A 13,420-nucleotide genomic window follows, 5' to 3' on the forward strand; every position below is an offset into this window, starting at 1 on the left:
CAGTTAATTTAATTTTTTTTTCTTTTTCAATTTTTTTTTCTCTTCTTCTGCTAAAATTTTTTTTAACTTTTGCCCTTTTCTTTTTTAATGTTTATCTAATATATATATATATATAATATATATATTTTTTCCTTTTTATATTTTTTCATTATTTGTTTTCTTTTATTAATTTTTTTTTTCTTTCTGAACCCCTTTTTATCCCCTTTCTCCCCCCTCACGATTTGGGATCTCTTCTGATTTGGCTAAAGCATATTTTCCTGGGGTTGTTGCCACCCTTTTAGTATTTTACTTACTCCTTCATATACTCTTATCTGGACAAAATGACAAGGCAGAAAAATTCACCACAAAAAAAGAACAAGAAGCAGTACCAAAGGCTAGGGACCTAATCAATACAGACATTGGTAATATGTCAGATCTAGAGTTCAGAATGACGATTCTCAAGGTTCTAGCCGGGCTCGAAAAAGGCATGGAAGATATTAGAGAAACCCTCTCGGGAGATATAAAAGCCCTTTCTGGAGAAATAAAAGAACTAAAATCGAACCAAGTTGAAATCAAAAAAGCTATTAATGAGGTGCAATCAAAAATGGAGGCTCTCACTGCTAGGATAAATGAGGCAGAAGAAAGAATTAGCGATATAGAAGACCAAATGACAGAGAATAAAGAAGCTGAGCAAAAGAGGGACAAACAGCTACTGGACCATGAGGGGAGAATTCGAGAGATAAGTGACACCATAAGATGAAACAACATTAGAATAATTGGGATTCCAGAAGAAGAAGAAAGAGAGAGGGGAGCAGAAGGTATATTGGAGAGAATTATTGGAGAGAATTTCCCCAATATGGCAAAGGGAACAAGCATTAAAATCCAGGAGGTTCAGAGAACCCCGCTCAAAATCAATAAGAATAGGTCCACACCCCGTCACCTAATAGTAAAATTTACAAGTCTTAGCAACAAAGAGAAAATCCTGAAAGCAGCCCGGGAAAAGAAGTCTGTAACGTACAATGATAAAAATATTAGATTGGCAGCAGACTTATCCACAGAGACCTGGCAGGCCAGAAAGAGCTGGCATGATATATTCAGAGTACTAAATGAGAAAAACATGCAGCCAAGAATACTATATCCAGCTAGGCTATCATTGAAAATAGAAGGAGAGATGAAAAGCTTCCAAGACAAACAAAAACTGAAAGAATTTGCAAACACCAAACCAGCTCTACAGGAAATATTGAGGGTCCTCTAAGCAAAGAGAGACCCTAAAAGTAGTAGATCAGAAAGAAACAGAGACAATATACAATAACAGTCACCCTACAGGCAATATGATGGCACTAAATTCATCTCTCTCAATAGTTACCCTGAATGTTAATGGGCTAAATGCCCCAATCAAAAGACACAGGGTATCAGAATGGATAAAAAAACAAAACCCATCTATATGTTGCCTACAAGAAACTCATTTTAAACCCGAAGACACCTCCAGATTTAAAGTGAGGGGGTGGAAAAGGATTTACCATGCTAATGGACATCAGAAGAAAGCAGGAGTGGCAATCCTTGTATCAGATCAATTAGATTTTAAGCCAAAGACTATAATAAGAGATGAGGAAGGACACTATATCATACTCAAAGGAACTTTCCAACAAGAAGATGTAACAATTTTAAATATCTATGCACCTAACATGGGAGCAGCCAACTATATAAACCAATTAATAACAAAATCAAAGAAACACATCAACAATAATATAATAATAGTAGGGGACTGTAACACCCCCCTCACTGAAATGGACAGATCATCCAAGCAAAAGATCAACAAGGAAATCAAGGCCTTAAATGACACACTGGACCAGATGGACATCACAGATATATTCAGAACATTTTATCCCAAAGCAACAGAATACACATTCTTCTCTAGTGCACATGGAACATTCTCCAGAATAGATCACATCCTCGGTCCTAAATCAGGTCTCAACCAGTATCAAAAGAATGGGATCATTCCCTGCATATTTTCAGACCACAATGCTCTGAAGCTAGAACTCAATCACAAGAGGAAATTTGGAAAGAACCCAAATACATGGAGACTAAACAGCATCCTTCTAAAGAATGAATGGGTCAACCAGGAAATTAAAGAAGAATTAAAAAAATTCATGGAAACAAATGATAATGAAAACACAACAGTTCAAAATCTGTGGGACACAACAAAGGCAGTCCTGAGAGGAAAATATATAGCGGTACAAGCCTTTCTCAAGAAACAAGAAAGGTCTCAGGTACACAACCTAACCCTACACCTAAAGGAGCTGGAGAATGAACAAGAAAGAAACCCAACCCAGCAGAAGAAGAGAAATCATAAAGATCAGAGCAGAAATCAATGAAATAGAAACCAAAAAAACAATAGAACAAATCAACGAAACTAGGAGCTGGTTCTTTGAAAGAATTAATAAGATTGATAAACCCCTGGCCAGACTTATCAAAAAGAAAAGAGAAAGGACCCAAATAAATAAAATCATGAATGAAAGAGGAGAGATCACAACGAACACCAAAGATATACAGACAATTATAAGAACATACTATGAGCAACTCTATGCCAACAAATTTGACAATCTGGAAGAAATGGAGGCATTCCTAGAGACATATAAACTACCACAACTGAACCAGGAAGAAATAGAAAGCCTGAACAGACCCATATCCAGTAAGGAGATTGAAACAGTCATCAAAAATCTCCAAACAAACAAAAGCCCAGGGCCAGACGGCTTCCCGGGGGGAATTCTACCAAACATTTAAAGAAGAACTAATTCCTAGTCTCCTGAAACTGTTCCAAAAAATAGAAATAGAAGGAAAACTTCCAAACTCATTTTATGAGGCCAGCATCACCTTGATCCCAAAACCAGACAAGGATCCCATCAAAAAAGAGAACTACAGACCAATATCCTCGATGAACACAGATGCAAAAATTCTCACCAAAATACTAGCCAATAGGATTCAACAGTACATTAAAGGGATTATTCACCACGACCAAGTGAGGTTTATTCCAGGGCTGCAAGGTTGGTTCAACATCTGCAAATCAATCAATGTGATACAACGCATTAATCAAAGAAAGAACAAGAACCATATGATACTCTCCATAGATGCTGAAAAAGCATTTGACAAAGTACAGCATCCCTTCCTGATCAAGTCTTCAAAGTGTAGGGATAGACGGCACATACCTCAATATTATCAAAGCCATCTATGAAAAACCCACTGCAAATATCATTCTCAATGGAGAAAAACTGAAAGATTTTCTGCTAAGGTCAGGAACACAGCAGGGATGTCCGTTATCACCACTGCTATTCAACATAGTACTAGAAGTCCTAGCCTCAGCAATCAGACAACAAAAGGAAATTAAAGGCATCCAAATCGGCAAAGAAGAAGTCAAACTATTACTCTTCGCAGATGATATGATACTATATGTGGAAAACCCAAAAGACTCCACTCCAAAACTGCTAGAACTTATACAGGAATTCAGTAAAATGTCAGGATATAAAATCAATGCACAGAAATCAGTTGCATTTCTCTACACCAACAACAAGACAGAAGAAAGAGAAATTAAGGAGTCCATCCCATTTAAATTGCACCCAAAACTATAAGATACCTACGAATAAACCTAACCAAAGAGACTAAGAATCTATACACAGAAAACTATAAAGTACTCATGAAAGAAATTGAGGAAGACACAAAGAAATGGAAAAATATTCCATGCGCCTGGATTGGAAGAATAAATATTGTGAAAATGTCTATGCTACCTCAAGCAATCTACACATTTAATGCAATTCCTATCAAAGTACCATCCATTTTTTTCAAAGAAATGGAACAAATAATCCTAAAATTTATATGGAACCAGAAAAGACCTCGAATAGCCAAAGGAATATTGAAAAAGAAAGCCAAAGTTGTTGGCATCACAATTCCGGACTTCAAGCTCTATTACAAAGCTGTCATCATCAAGACAGCATGGTACTGGCACAAAAACAGACACATAGATCAATGGAACAGAATAGAGAGCCCAGAAATAGACCCTCAACTCTGTGGTCAACTAATCTTCGATAAAGCAGGAAAGAATGTCCAATGGAAAAAAGACAGCCTCTTCAATAAATGGTGTTGGGAAAATTGGACAGCCATATGCAGAAAAATGAAATTGGATCATTTCCTTAACACCACACATGAAAATAGACTCAAAAGGGATGAAGGACCTCAATGTGAGAAAGGAATCCATCCAAATCCTTGAGGAGAAAACAGGCAGCAACCTCTTCGACCTCAGAGGCAGCAACATCTTCCTAGGAACATCGCCAAAGGCAAGGGAAGCAAGGGCAAAAATGAACTATTGGGATTTCATCAAGATCAAAAGCTTTTGCACAGCAAAGGAAACAGTTAACAAAACCAAAAGAAAACTGACAGAATGGGAGAAGATATTTGCAAACGACATATCAGATAAAGGGCTAGTGTCCAAAATCTATAAAGAACTTAGCACACTCAACACCCAAAGAACAAATAATCCAATCAAGAAATGGGCAGAAGATATGAACAGACATTTCTGCAACGAAGACATCCAGATGGCCAACAGACACATGTAAAAGTGCTCCATATCACTCGGCATCAGGGAAATACAAATCAAAACCACCATGAGATATCACCTCACACCAGTCAGAATGGCTAAAATGAACAAGTCAGGAAATGACAGATGCTGGCGAGGATGCGGAGAAAGGGGAACCCTCCTACACTGTTGGTGGGAATGCAAGCTGGTGCAACCACTCTGGAAAACAGCATGGAGGTTCCTCAAAATGTTGAAAACAGAACTACCCTATGACCCAGCAATTGCACTACTGGGTATTTACCCTAAAGATACAAACGTAGTGATCCGAAGGGGCACGTGCACCCGAATGTTCATAGCAGCAAAGTCTACAATAGCCAAACTATGGAAAGAACCTAGATGTCCATCAACAGACAAATGGATAAAGAAGATGTGGTATATATACACAATGGAATACTATGCAGCCATCAAAAGAAATGAAATCTTGCCATTTGCGACGACGTGGATGGAACTAGAGGGTATCATGCTTAGCGAAATAAGTCAATCAGAGAAAGACAACTATCATATGATCTCCCTGATATGAGGGAGAGGAGATGCAACATGGGTTAAGGGGGTAGGAGAAGAGTAAATGAAACAAGATGGGATTGGGAGGGAGACAAATCATAAGTGACTCTTAATCTCACAAAACAAACTGAGGGTTGATGGGGGGAGGGGGAGTGGGAGGGGGGGGTGTGGTTATGGACATTGGGGAGGGTATGTGCTATGGTGAGTGCTGTGAAATGTGTAAACCTGGCGATTCACAGACCTGTACCCCTGGGTATAAAAATATATGTTTATAAAAAATTAAAAAATTGGTGTTTAAACTATAATGTACATTTTGGAAATGTTAATATTTATCTCAGAAATATATTAGTGAAAACTTGAAGTTATTTTATTTTTGTTTTTTTTTTTTAAATTTATTTATTTATTTGAGAGAGAGAGAGAGAGAAAGAGAGAGAGTATAAGCACAGAGAGTGGAAGAGGGAGAAGCAGGCTTCCCACTGAGCAGGGAACCCGATGCTGGACTCCATCCTGGGACCCCGACATCATGACCTGAGCCAAAGGCAGTCACTTAATCAACTGAGCCACCCAGGCACCCTGCATTTAAAGTATTTTAATTGATACAATTATCACATACACACCAAAGACCAGCTAGTGCCAGTCTTTTTAGTCAGATTATCCAAGTTAAGTCACGACTTCATGACTTAGATGCCTTATATATATTATTATTTTTGTTACATGTAGAACAATATATATTAGGTTAGACAATAGATTTAGACAATAGATTTAGGGTATTTAGCATAAAATCTCTATTCCTTGTATAAGATTTTTCTTCGTTGAATTAACTAATAGTCTCAACACATGCTTTACTCTCCTGGAAGACTCAGGTATTGGATAACTGGGTAGGACAAATAGATTCTGAAATTTAAGAGCTGAATTACTATGTGAAATTCTACCAAAACTAATATTCAGACTGATAATAAATATCTCTTTGTAATGTGTTACAATTATTTAAAAAAAGATACAGTTCTCAACTTTTATACATTCAACATTTGTATACTTGATTTTAATCCAATCAATATATTACCCCTAAACTTCCTTACCTATGCTAAATTCATACTTTCAATATATCATCTGGACAATCCATTTTTTAAAATACTACACAGATGTGACCAGCATTTATGCTATTTTTCTAATGGTTCCTCTGCTTACTTGCTGTTGAAATCGTATGCAATTTACTCTGCTAAGCTTCAGTTTCAAATTGGGGAATTATAGCATCTCACTATATTTCAGTATTGAATGGATTAATGCATGCAAAGAGGTTTTATACAGTTCTAACATAAAATAAGTGCTCATAAAAATATAATATTCTGAGTATTAATTATTAGCACTAGCAAAGGTCATGATTATTTGGGAATTTTCTTTTAATTTGCCCTTATTTTTTTTTTTAAAGATTTTATTTATTTATTTGTCATAGAGAGAGAAGCGAGAGTGAGCACAGGCAGACAGAGTGGCAGGCAGAGGCAGAGGGAGAAGCAGGCTCGCTGCCAAGCAAGGAGCACAATGTGGGACTTGATCCCAGGACGCTGGGATCATGACCTGAGCCGAAGGCAGCTGCTTAACCAACTGAGCCACCCAGGCGTCCCTAATTTGCCCTTATTTTTTAGGGAACATGAGGACTAACGAAAGTTAAGATGTTCCTATTATTGCTAAAATGCCTAGTCTCACAAAATTAAACTAATGTAGACAAAGCTGGAAATTATTAGCTGGAGGCTTGAAGTAAAAGTCTTTAGCCACAATCTCACATGCTTTGAACCCAGTTTCAATCTCACATACACTGTGTTCATGTGTAAAGAAAAATCACAGCAATAGAGAACATGTATGAAATATTGAGGGTATATTGTTAAAGACAGTTTTTGAAAGATAACATATAGTTTGTGATTTTATAATCCTTTAGCTCTCAGGATAAAAATTCTTTCCTTATGAAAATATTTTTTTTCCAAGATTTTGCTTATTTATTTGACAGAGAGCAGCCGACATAGGGAGAGGAGAAGCAGGCTCCCTGCTGAGCAAGGAGCCCAATGAGGGGCTCGATCCCAGGACCCTGGGATCATGACCTGAGCTGAAAGCAGATGCTTAACCAACTGAGCCACCCAGGCATCCCTGAAAGTGTTTTCACAATGAATTTTTTTCCGTATTTTTAAGATATATAATATATGAAAATAAGGACGAGTCTGGTCTAGTAAACTCTTATTACAAATTTTCATTTTTAAGCCATGACTACGCTCTACTATCAGATTCTGTTGCTATTAGCTTTGACTGTACAAGAGATGGAGATAACATGTGAAAATATGATTTCTTAACAAAAATCTGAAAGAGTAGTTATTAATGTGACTCTGTCTTATTATTTATTGGCTTCTCTTCCAGATGAAGCTGTATAGAAGACCCTCTTTTGTATAACCCTAGAGCGTGGTTTATTTTTTTGAAATTCTGTATTTTACATAATGGAAGGCTTTCTGAAGTTTTTAAAAATTTGTTTAACTATTTCTCAATTTGCTTTTATCTTCCTGAGGGATAAAGATGGAATGTTTTAAAGGAAATTATCATTATAATTCAGTGCAGTAAATTTTCCCCTTAGGGGTTTGATTCTATATGGTTTTCAATGTACCAAATTTTACTTTGTATTTGCATGCACAAAAAGATTCTACTGAAAACCTATGAATTGTTCTCATATAGTGCCACTGGAAATATTCTGATTCTTTAAGTCAAAATTCTTATGTGGTAACTCAAAAAATTGCTGAGAGGGATAGTGAGCAAGTATGTATTATCTACTCTTTTATTAAGGGAGGGGACGCAATCAATTTGACTTATGGTCTCGGTTGAAAGTAATATATTTTGACATAGAAAGTAAATTGTCATGGTTTAATCAGTGAACCTGCTTCTAAGGGCTACAAGACTGACTTAAAATATAGAGTGTCTAACAGAGACAGAAGAACAAAAATCAGAAATATTAGCCGTCCTTGGGGGATGGAAGCAGAGATCATATTGAAACTGTCATTGTCAATGTAGTGATCAAACGCTGGCAGAGTTTTTAATGTACAGAAATGAGAAAATCTATTTCATTGGTTCTAGTGTCAGGGAGTAATTTCTAGATTTTGTATTTTAAAACATAATTGACTTAGGCAATGCTGTAGCATGATGTACTGTTTATAAGCCAGTGATATTTTGGTGAAAACGAAATTTTCTTGTATAGGATCCATTCCCATTTTTACCCTCTGTCTCTCCATTTGTAAGTATATGAATGCTGGAAGCCAGTGTGAGGATTCTGCCAAGAGCTAGGCAACTTAATTTCAGTTACTTTCTCAGGAACCATGTATGCGACTACAAGGTCATCTGTGGACCTACCAGGCTCAGAGCAGGAAAAACTTGAGACAAAGCTCCAGGTATCACCACTGTTTTCCCCTCTTCTACTAGCAGACTGTAATAGTGCTTTGGATCCCCAGGAAATAGCATTAGTTCAGAGCCTGTGTCTAGAAACCCCTGAAAGATCTTGGCATTTCCCTTTTTTCTGGTACATGGTCACTTTAGAAAATGGCCTGCAGTTACTTTATGGAAAGACTTGGAAAAGATTTTCAGTACATAATTGTGCAATATTACATTGCCCTTCCTCAAGGAGGCCCAACATTTTTCTCAATCAAGAAGCTCAAAATCCGTGAACTTGCTTCATGGTGGAAACTAGACAAGAAGTCTCAACTCTCCATAGTGGAACTTTAAGTTCAGTTCCTGCACTTGAGATTTCTGTTATACAGATCAGGAAATATTTTAGAAATACCATGTTCATCTCTTTCATTCCTAGGAAAGCCATAATCAGTGAGCCACTGTCAGATCCATGAGGGTCAAAACATTCAGGCTATCATGTGGTCTCTGTTTTCTGCTGCTCATTATGGAAATTATATTTATCTTAGTTCTCATAGTTAACCATTGCCACTTGGCCTTTGCCTCTCCAAGATCCCCTTATCTCTTCTAAAATCAGGGAGGACATCTCAATAGTGGCATATCCTACCTTCCTCCTGCCCTATACAGATCAGGTCCCACAGAGCTTTTCTAAGATATTAGTACTCCCATCAATGATTGCCAATATTTTAATGAAGAAAGTATTTTTTGGTCCTGCCAGAAAGAGTGGTTTGGGAGCTGTTCAAGTCACATATGATAAATTCACTGCAACATTCCTATATTCTTCACTTTTTGTTTCCTTCCTTTACATTATGCTAAGGAAGTTCTGGTCTCTCAACCCCACCAAGCAAACTGCGATAGGCACTTCCCACTGCTAGAGGTAACACGTGAAATCCAGAATGTCTGGCAGCGCACCCATATCAGTAAATTCAACCCGATCCAATATTAAATTCCATCCTCCTTGGTTTAACACCCTGAGAATCCATTTACATCTATATTACTCAGGTTTCTGCCAGTGTGAATTGGCATAACCTTGCAGTTCCTTTGGAGTATAAGTTCTTCCTTCCCTAATCACACTTCCCACTCGTCCCCCAGAGCACAATGAACTCTGACTCTGCTTTTTGGTCCAGGGGCCATAAGGGTTGGCCTGGGCCTGGAGAAGGAAAGACGTCTCCTTTTAGGTGAGACTGGAGAGCTAGGATCAAGACTACATGCAGAAGAAGAGCTCTTATCCTGACTCAGCAGCTTCTTCCTTTTCCTGGCTGGGGACCCTGGGTCTCTGAATTCGTTTGGGCATCCCAGGATCTTGGGAAGGAAGTTTTAGAGTTTTTGAGGTTCCAGATGATCACCTAGATTAATAGTGACACTGAAATCTTTTGAGCCGAACTCTAAAAGGCTGACTCCACTAGGATTGTCAAGGAAGATTTGTTCTTACCTGCAACTAATTGGCTTTTAAATAACTGGGTATGTTAAATTCACCAGCAGCTCTTCTAAGGATTCAGAAAATGCTGACTCAAGGAATCGTTTGAATATGAGGAAGGCGAAGGATGTCATTATAGAAGGATAATATAATTATCATCAACTAATGTTCACAGAGTTTCCAGTGAATTTAAAGCACTGAGGCAGGTTTGAAGGAATACATCAAAATTGTTTGGCTCAGACACTGATTGGTTGTGTATGACATTGGACAAATGATTAAATCTGAGTCTTCAGTTTTTGTTCATGTCAGATGAGTAGAGTAAAAGCGCCTGACTACCCACAAGGTAGTTAGAAGGATAAAAGAAGTGGAAAGTTTGCCTGAATAGTGCATGACACAGGGCAGGAGATCAAGAATGAAAACAAGGTGAACATCCGTGGACAAGAGTCATCCTTGCTATTTTCTGGTACAGGAAAAGAATGAGGTACATGTGATTGTGGTACTCATGTGCTGATTTTGTTTTGTTTTTAAAAATAGAGCTGTTTGTTGAAGCCTATGGGCGTTTGTTAGAATACTCTGTATATTGTTGCTTATGTATGACTTCTACATGATAAAATGTTAAAATTAAGAAAAAAAAGTTCCTCATTTAGTTATTCCATATTTGGAGTAGTGTTAAGGGAGAAGGCTTTTATTACAGGGGAAAAATTATAGGAAACAAGTCAGAAAAAAACTGAAAAATGGAAGAGTGATAAAGATGAAAGTAAGATCAAAAGTAAGAGTCATGCTCGAGAGTCATACTTGATGCTGGAAAGGAATTAAGGGGTAAGAGGAGAACCAGCTAACAGAATATATTTTTGGTAAAAACACAAAGGGTAGAAAATAGTGAGGAGAAGAAGAAGAAGAAATGGACAATGGACCCAATAATTTAGTGGAAGCTCAGGGAAGAGATGCCCCATTCCTGCCCAAGCTTCTGGGGCCGTCTGCATATGGATGCCTTCCAGGTCTATGCAACTGTAACCATCACTGTGGTCTGATGTTCCAGATTCGTGTGCCCAGTGGCCTACTGAACATGTCCTCTGGGAGTCTTGCAGCCCTGCAAACTCAGCATGTCCAAAGCAGGGATGATTTTCAGTTCCTCTCTGTCCCAAACTCTCTCTCTATCTCTGTCTCTCTCTCTCTTTCCCTTTCCCCATCACCCCCCCCCTTTCACACAGGGACACTCACTTGCTCATAATTTTTATTCCTCCTGTCCTAATTAATGCCACCCACACAGCCACCCAAGCCACATATTTCTTTCTTCTTCTTCATTCTTTCCCATATCCAATTGGTTACTAAGTTTTCAATTTCTGCCTCGTAAACATTTCATATGGGTCCTCTCTTTAATTTGTATTCTCTTCAAAATTATGTCAGAATTCTCCTGATTTTCCTATTTCTGGTGTTGACCCAACCTAAATGATCATACATGATGTCAGTGATCAAAGCCCAGATCTGATAGTACTGCTCCACCCCCGAGTAAAACTCAAATGGCTCTGGGATGCCTGGGTGGCTCAGTTGGTTAAGCATCTTCCTTCAGCTCAGGTCATGATCCTAGGGTCCTGGGATTGAGTCCCACATCCAGGTCCTTGCTCAGCAGGGAGCCAGCTTCTCCCTATGTCTGCAGCTCCCCCTGCTTGTGTTTTCTCTCTTTCTCCCTGTCTCTGACAAATACATAAATAAAATCTTCAAAAAAAACAAACAACCACTCAACTTTACTTTACGTATTAGGCCCTCCCTGATTCAATATTATGTGGTGATCCTTAACTCGCTGCCTTTCCACTCATATCAGACAATTCCAATTTCTCAAACACAGTGTGCACATTTATGCTTCTGTGCCTTCACACCTGTTTTGCCTTCTGCTTCGAGTGCTTTTCCAAACAGTTGATGGAGTTTTTGCTTATACTTTAAGAACAAGTTTAAGTACTCCCTTCTCTCTGAAGAATTTGCTGACCCACACCTCATGAGAACTTAAGCACAGCCTAGTTAATATCTAACCCACCATGGTCCCGTATGCATATCCTTGTTGTGATACCTGAGGCCATTTGTTTACAAGTGTGTCATCTACTGGATTGTGGATTTGTTGAGGTTGAGATCACATTTCATGCATTTCTGTTCCCTTAGCAGCCAGCTCCGTACTTGGCATTCAGAAGGGTTTCATGAGGGATGAGTGCATACATACCTGAATATTTGGTTACAGGAGGTTGACGTTAGCAGATCCTGTTGGTGTTTCTCTACCCTGAACGTTGTGTCATCTGTGTTGAGTCCACTATGCTCCCTTGAGACAGATGGCACCCTGCTTCCATAACAGGCAGTCCCAGGCTGCGATTTACTCCATGGTGTAAATAACATACATTAATGGACAACAGAGGTCTTACAAAGTGAACCCCTCGAAACCAAAATCCTTTCACTGATCATCGTCCTAACTGTCTTTATGGTTATTGACTAATGACTGTTTTGAGGAATTTCTTTTCTTTTTTTAAAGATTTTATTTATTTATTTATTTGACAGACAGAGATCACAGGTAGACAGAGAGGCAAGTAGAGAAAGAGGGGGAAGCAGGCTCCCTGCTGAGCAGAGAGCCCGATGCAGGGCTCGATTGATCCCAGGACCCTGGGATCATGACCTGAGCTGAAGGCAGAGGCTTCACCCACTGAGCCACCCAGGTGCCCCTGTTTTGAGGAATTTCTGGTCATGAATCTCATTCTGCTCTCATTTAGGGAAATGATATTTTGTTGTTGGTCCTGATTTCTGCTGAGGGAGGGAGAACTCTTGTGTTTAACTAGAGAAAATGTGAGCCCTGTAGATAGAAGACAGTACCAGAACTAATAGTATATATAGAACCCCCTTTCTAACCCTTCACCCAAGGTTGATTTTAGTTTTGGTGGAAAGGTTTTGCCATATATTTTTTAGTCCCACTGGTTGTGTTAATTTTACCATTAAATATCAGTGATGTCAGCATTGTAGCTCATTGTGACTAAGCTTACGTGCTTCTCAAATTTAATTTGATAATGCTTTTTCAAAGAATGGCTAAGGTAACTGGGTAAAGGTTTTTGTGTAATATGTTGGCTCTGCTTTTTCCTGTGCTTTTTCTGATTTGAGTGTATCTGACTTGACAAGCAGAAGGGGCTGCTCTCCGTGGACCATAGCATCATTTTCATGAGATACTTATATAGGAAGGGTGTATTTTGAAATGGAGCTATTTTCCTTTTAGCTCTAATGTATGCGCTCATTAAAGGTATTTCCTCATTTTGCAAGATGGAACACTTGGATTGATAAACTGATGCTACCTGGTTTGGATAACCACCCTCTGAACAGAGTATACAACACCCTTAGCAAGCACAGTTGTGGGAATCTAGAGTTTTATTTTATTTTTTTTAAGGTTTATGCTTCCTAGATGACTAGTTTTCAAAGCAGAATAATTTGTTCCACCG

At 38.4% G+C, this 13,420-nt stretch overlaps 1 long non-coding RNA gene across 5 annotated transcripts in view; it reads left to right on the forward strand.

Annotated features, from left to right (window-relative positions):
• Window positions 1-13,420, forward strand: part of LOC125104717 (uncharacterized) — a 282,875-nt gene that overhangs the window by 218,019 nt on the left and 51,436 nt on the right. The gene's annotated exons all lie outside the window — the stretch shown is intronic.

Source organism: Lutra lutra, chromosome 7 (genome assembly GCF_902655055.1).
Source record: "Lutra lutra chromosome 7, mLutLut1.2, whole genome shotgun sequence".
Classification (NCBI taxonomy): domain Eukaryota; kingdom Metazoa; phylum Chordata; class Mammalia; order Carnivora; family Mustelidae; genus Lutra; species Lutra lutra.